This window comes from Saccostrea cucullata, unplaced genomic scaffold, assembly GCF_032062105.1.
Source record: "Saccostrea cucullata isolate Sc308-1 unplaced genomic scaffold, CSIRO_AGI_Scuc_v1 ctg5510, whole genome shotgun sequence".
Taxonomy (NCBI): domain Eukaryota; kingdom Metazoa; phylum Mollusca; class Bivalvia; order Ostreida; family Ostreidae; genus Saccostrea; species Saccostrea cuccullata.
In genome coordinates this window covers 30083-37495 of record NW_026929742.1, presented here as the reverse complement: position 1 = coordinate 37495, position 7413 = coordinate 30083, and the positions used below count along the sequence as shown (strand labels likewise).

General features: G+C 31.2%; 1 long non-coding RNA gene across 1 annotated transcript; it reads left to right on the top strand.

The window, feature by feature from the left end:
- The first annotated feature begins 5360 nt into the window (after positions 1-5360).
- LOC134282101 (uncharacterized) lies at positions 5361-7369 on the top strand. Its single transcript, XR_009995219.1, has 2 exons — positions 5361-5409; positions 7167-7369. It is a non-coding gene; the product is annotated as an uncharacterized LOC134282101 (long non-coding RNA).
- Positions 7370-7413: the final 44 nt, after the last annotated feature.

Below are 7413 nucleotides of genomic sequence, written 5' to 3'. Positions count from 1 at the left end.
ATGTGACAATGGCGAATGTGTTGAAATAAACTTGGAAGGGTTAGCTTTCCCTATATACAACATATATCACTCATCTTTCTCATTCATTGACCGTTGGGTATTCAACTGGCCGTGGGCTGTTATAAAACACGTCAATTAAATACTTTAAGGCTACTTAAAAGCTTTGAAATATACCTGTCTATTTCATTTTCAATTTCATATTTCGAATATTGGATACAAATGTAAGTGCATGAATAGCTCAGGTTGAATTGATATATATATACATGTAAAGCAGTACATGTTATATCTTTGTTATCAATGTCATCAATGTCGTTTTCATCCACCTAATGATCACCTTACACTATGAGTTTTTTTCTATAATATACATGATGTAAGATCAATTTTTTTCCCTAGAGATTTGATTCCATTGTACTATATTGTACAAACATGTGATCAAAATGACTCTTTATGACTCTTGGAGACCTTTCCTTTGAGATTTACAAAATGAAACGTATGGAGATAACTAATAGTATTCAAGATCGAAAGTCTTTAAAATAGTACAAAATAGAAGCAGAGCAAACACGGTCATCCAAAACATCAGAGGTGGGATCAGGTGCCATGGAGGAGTGGGCATCCCATGTCGACCGGTCACACACGATGTCTTGAATCCTTCTTTTATATCACTAGAATATTCATTGACCCCATACTGCATGCAAATTTATGTCTCCTAATATGGTTATTACACACACTGTAAAAATCCTCTCTATAGGATGTTTTTAATTACTTTGACTAGCTCTCTTGCATCACTGTTAACGAAAGAGTTTTATGTGGTACATGTATATGCGTCCTAATGCAAAAATAAATCCCCTTACATGTATAATCTTTTACCTTTCTTACATTTAGTTTTGTTTAAAATTATCGTTGATTTCTTCTGTTGTTTCCCCTATCTTAAAGGATATGACATCATTTTTTTGTCATTATTACTGGAGTAGAGGGCACACACAGCTGGTAATATAGTTGATGAAACTGTTGGTAAGTAAGGAAATGCGTGGTTGTTTTATATATAAATACTGAACGAAATCATATCATGAACGCATACAATTCATTTCATTCCTGACTTATTTTTTTTATGCATATAAAAAATATTTTTCCAATTTTTATTTTATTTATTGATTTCATATGTTTTGATTGGACGTGAACAAATTCAATAAAAACATTTCCTCATCAAAAAATTTTGAGTCAGAACTACTTTCTTGACCTAGTTTTTATTTTTTAAATGAAACAAATTGTTACTTCTAGTCTATTTTAATTTATCGATATCAGAAATATGAAATTGACCTTCGTTAATGTGTTTAACATATGCTAGATCCACTTTGACGTCATAATTGATTTAATGTTACCTTTTCCCTACTTAACAGTTGTAATGGTTCATGTATTATTACACTCTGAAATGAGAAAATTTGTAAGGTTCTTTCATTTGCTAGATCTTGACCTTTAGCGGCCAGATCAAAGAGTGTCCCATGCCATGTACATGTAATAAAAATACACAACTTATTGTGTAATTTGTATTGTATGCAACTATTTTCAGAGAATGTATAAAAAAGACGTGTTAAAGATTTTGTGTAAATATTTTTTTTTTGTCTTTCACGAAATGATATATATGCACTTCTTTTCGTAATTTATTGTAAATTATTCATTTATATTTTAATGGTTGGTGTTTGATTACAAATTTTCTATCAAATGAATTTTTGATATGAAAATAAATATTCACATTTTAAAACTGCACTTAAACAATCAATTAATAAATAATTCCTGTGAAGGCGCTGAAAGGTCAAGTAAAGAAAGATTAATAAATAAGCTAATGTTTCTCGTTAGTTTGCGGGGAAAGTAAATATTTTTTCACTTTTTGTTACCATTTAGGTATGTTTTTCATTATTTTAAAGATTGATAGCAAACTGACAAAGTCTTCTGAAAAAAATATTCACAAATTTAGGATAGAAAAATTATTGAAAATTTAACATGTAATAGAATTCATTTGCCTTTACATCTTTTATGTAGACTTAACTTTTATATCGGTTGAATAAAAAAAAAATATTCTAGAGAAATATTGTTCAATACTGCTCAGTAAATAAAGCCTTTAAAGGACAATTTATTTTGTCAAAGAATTATTTTTTGTACGTGATTTTCATATTCTCTTTATGACAAGTTATCCCCCCGCCCTTTAAAAACGATTGAAAAAATGTGAAGTCGCAGTATGTAATTACCATTCCAAGTTTCACAGGCTGCACTACATTTAATACATGTAGCAAGAAAACATGTCCTCTGCTTTTTACTGATTGATAAGCGAGTATTAATTTATCAACTTGAAAGATATGAAAATCTTGAAACAAAGACTTTTCCGGCATATGTTCTACCTCAAATGAAAACAAAACTGACGACAAACAGAACAAACAGGCGGGAATACTATGTTTATGTTATTGTCAGATCATCTCACGCCATGTTCTCGACGTTCCTAATGGACTTTTACGAGAAGCACTGACTTCTACAGTTGACGATTTACGTGGACATTTAAACTTGTATCATGTACGGAAGTACCAAATTGATAATGCATAAGAAAACCTTTCTAGTAGTGATAGGTATGGTAATAGGGGCACTAACATGTGAAGACGGGGAGTTGAGAGTAGTATGGTTTCTTTTAGGACAACGTATATTTGCATTGAAATAAACCGTTATTTTCGTTTATTGAAGAGCCATTCTCTGTAATGATTTGAAATTTTATGTAGTAGCTGTGGCACATATAGTCTCAGAATTTCTCCAAACTCTCTATGATAAAAGTCATTAATACCCAAAACTGAAATCAGGCAAAAATTGGTTGCTATGTTTTAAAGTTACCATGGCAACATGTCTTAAAGTTCGAAAAATGGCATTTTTTAAACATGTTTAGAGCCCCGTAGTTAACATTTGCGGCAAAGCAAACAATTGGCAATTACTGTTTCCAAAAGTTGAAGGTCAGATATCTCCAATGCATGATAAACATGTTTGGTAAATCAATTATTACATATGTTACTATGGTAACAAAGTATTCAAAAGTAAAAAAAAAATATTAATTGAATTTTATAAAGTCATACACGTAAAAATAAAAAGCAATATAGGATGAAATGTGACCAAGTAATAGAATAAAGAGCCTTGAAACATATACCAAGAACAAAATATGATATTTCATTTTGGTTGGCAATGGTTGCCAAGGTTTTTATACCTCAGAGAGCCTTCAAGGTACATGTAACTCTCTGTATGTTTAAATCTGATCCTATCTTTTGAAAAAAAGCACATTTCATCATGACCAATGATCAATTTTATAAGATGTTGGTGTGCTCCCATTTGAAAAAATTCAAATTAGATTCTTTAAATAGAGCGTTGCTATGGAAATAATCAGAAAATATATGCTTAAAAATCTGAAAAATATTTTCTTTCCTTGGATACGTACCCTTAAATGTAGATTCCGAAAACTTTTATGATTGATATTTATTAACAGCTAACTTGACTTTTAATTTTGACTATCATCCAATCTCTGAGTGGATGCAAGAAGTTGGCACACAGGGTTTAATATTAATATAAAGTTCACAAAATCGAACATTTTCCCTTCTTGGTAACCATAGCAACAGTGTTGTTTTATTCATCAATTTTTTTCAATATATGTTATTCAACTTCAGTTCTAACAGATAAGTACTATTCAAGCTGAGTCCTTTAATTCATTTCATGATTAAATGGCAATTAAATTCTTAATGCAGCGAAAAAAATTCGCTTTTAAGCACTGGTACTTTGTTTCCATGGTAACACTGCAAAGTAGCAATCATACCCAATTTTTCTTATGGTTTTGGTGTTGCAAGGTCCTAAGGATGCATCTTTGCCAGTCTTGAATTTTCATGTTTTTCCTCAAGACAGTAGCATTAACCCAAACTTAGTTACTGGTTTTGCATGGTTACACTGTGTTACCATGGCAACCATAAAAGTTATTTATAAAATTATATTGCATATTCTTATATACTTTAAAAGGTCAAACATTTTCATTGTTTTTCTTAAGTCGTTGATTGAGTTTGAGCATGTAAGACCTACCATTAGTGAATACGGAGTGTTTTTCTGCATATTTCAGCATTTTAAATGTATTCCAAATGTACCCTTGGTTACCACTTATTTAGAGATATATTCTAAACAGTTTCTATACAGCATAAGTGACATCAAGGTGTCATGTTTTTGTGAGAGTGGTATGTTTGCTTTTTCTAGTTTTTATTAAGCCACAGTCAAGATTTAAAGTGGCTGAAAATCTCGATTTTTCAAACTTTGCCGGCTGTTGCCATAGCAACCGAGACACAAAGCAACGAAATTTTGTTTGATATTTGTTTCTGGTGTCTAGTACTAAACATCGGTGAAGTTTCATCAAAATCGGTGACCATGCGTGGCAACAAAGTTTAAGTGGTTATAGAGAATGGCTTTTAAATGTTGAGCAAAATATTTATATCACAAAAGAGCAACAGTACATAGCGTAAAAGTAAGCGTCAACTGTAAAAGTCAGCGCTCCTCGTAAAAGTCCATAAGGCATAAAAAAAATTTAGCTCAGTTCTCTGCAGCGCTGTGTTTGAAAAAAAGAAATAAGTAGCTCTTTTTTAATGTCCCTATCAGGACTTTTTCACTCATAAAGAAGGCACCTGCACTTGCCAGTGCAGGGCTATATGCTATATATATTGATTTTTACCTATGCTTAGCAATCATAGCCATTGAGCGATGAAGGATCTTTTCCATGCCAGTGCCTACATGACCTAAAATGGTCTACTCCGAGAGACCAGTCTCTACATCCCACAGAGGGATTCGGACAATGTAAGGATCAACTCCTTACTCCTTAAATCTAGAGCAGACGCTCAAACAACTTCGCCACGGAAGCGACAGAATAAGTAGTACTTTGTACATAGATTGAAAGAAAGCTTTCGAAAACCATCTCTTCAAAGTTAGACGAAATATAAATAGTCCAATACCAAAAACATACAAAAATCAAACATATTTTTAAATAAAATGGAGAGCAATTTATTTTAAGAGAAATACAAAAGAATAAGTTATATAACAGCTAGTCAAAAAAAAAATATTTACATATGTGCATGTAGAATTATGTTTCCAATATAATGTATATTAAGTAGATGTCCATAGGTCGAAAAAAGCAAATATATGTATACTACGATGGAATGTTGTATATGATTTATAATATCTTAATGCAATATAATTATTATAAAGGTCTTAAATTTCACATGATTGATCTTTAACGATATTCCATTATCCCTTGGAAGACTTTTCACTAAAAAATTGTTCTATTTTTTGAAAAAAAAATTAAAGAAAATTATTATTAATCATTTATAACACACCAGGAAGCTAACTTTAAGGTAGGTCGCGGGTTTGCTTTTGTCATCAATTTTGGTACACAATTTTGACGATTCGAGCGGCTGTTTTGTGCACATTTGATTATGACGTCAGTGACGTCACAAAGGCAACGTTGCGTTGTTTCCCGTTTAATTCTCTGCAAATGACTTCAAGTCTGTACAAATCAAGTAGATTAAAACAAAGTGCATACTATTGTAAGTAAACCTCGTACATGTTTTATAATTAAATTTCAGTCTGAACTCTGATGTTATTATATGTAATGCCCTAGGAAAAATTAAATACAATACCAAATGAAAGGAATATAATTTATATTGTAAGTACTAGTATTACTAAACTGCTAAAAGTCAATCAGAATAAGTCCGTGAAAGTTATGGTATACAGAAAGAAAGTTATCATAAATAAAACTGTTTAGCGGAAAACTTGAGGGGTTGTATTTGCGCACGTTATTTGCAGCTCGGAGGAACATGTGTATTGCATCATGACTGCTAATCAAAGCCGGGGCGAAAATATGCGTATAATTTTCAGGGTGGAATCAATCCTCAACAATGAAAACGCATTAAATTTAATACATGTATTTTCCTGTTCCTTCTTACTATCATCATCATTATTACTAAGTATTGTTTGGTTATTATGTACATGTATTTAAATCTCGTGTAGTCGACTTGTTTTACTGGCTTATAAATTGTGAAATGTATTCAAAATCCAGATTGATACAAACACCTGAGCTGTAAGACCTATATATATATGACACTGTAAACATTTTACAAGTATTTTTTTTTTTATAATAAAAGGTTTTAAAACAAAAGCTCTAGTCTAAGTGTAAAAGCTAAATGCATGTATGTATTTTGCATTTTGCGTATGGAAATTTGATTAAGAGAATTCGAAATTAACAAATGTTTAAGAGTTAGGCCCATTTACTAGCTTGCGTCTAATATAGAAAGAAAATTGCAAGCAGCCCCCCCCCCCCCCGGTAATATCCCCAGTATCTGGAAGTTTTTTTCTTTACCGTTTTCGAATAAAGTGATCAAATTTATGTGTTACATGTATGCCTGATATCCTATTCACCACGAATTTCTTAAAAATACAGGAACTAATTAAATATTTTATCACTCGCGGTGTTGTCGCTGCATGTAAAGTCTGATGCTCGAGGAATGTTTATACCGTTCATTCTGACTCTGTGATCAGAATATGAATTTCACAATACTAGTGAAAATAAGTTGCTGGTAAAATTTTGCGTCTATGACATCCTTTAGATCTTGCATATTCAAATGACAAAATATCTATATTCGTACTGTAAAAGTTTCTACGTTCAGCAAATGACGTTGTAGACATAAATAACGCCATAAACGCAACATTTTAGCAATATAAAAGGAAACTTTCAAATTATTTAGCGAAAAATCTAGCGAGAAGACATATTGATTTTTTTATATCAATAGTTTTGAGTTTACCTCATCTTGACATTTTGAAATTCTTGACTAATTCGTCTACGTCTTTAAAAAGTTATCCAACCTTTTTAAAAAAATCTATTTTCACGAAATTGCCTTAAAAACGTCATTTTTCCGTGTATGTCAATAGTAAAGCGTAAAAAATGTACTAATAACAGTACCGCATTTACAGTTATATAGCATTAAAACTACGTAGGCAAATTTTATAAAAATAGCAGATAATACTCTGTAAATTCTCAGGAATATTATATCAAATTTTCAGGATATGTTTTCTCGTAAGAATTTTTATGCAGTAAACCCGCGACCTACCTTAAGCAGCCATTGTTATTTCAATCGTTATTTATTACATCAAATATATTTATTGGTATGTGTGGATGTGTTGGTATATTTGAAACAGAACTTTGTCGAGACATTAAACTTTACGAAACGTAGAATATACAATATAGTTATCTTTTAACAAAATTCCTTTTAAATGCTGATTTTTGAAGAATTATTGGTTTCTTAGCAAAAATACCTATAGATTCAAAAAAACACGCAAAAGTACATATATGTATTAGAATTGGTA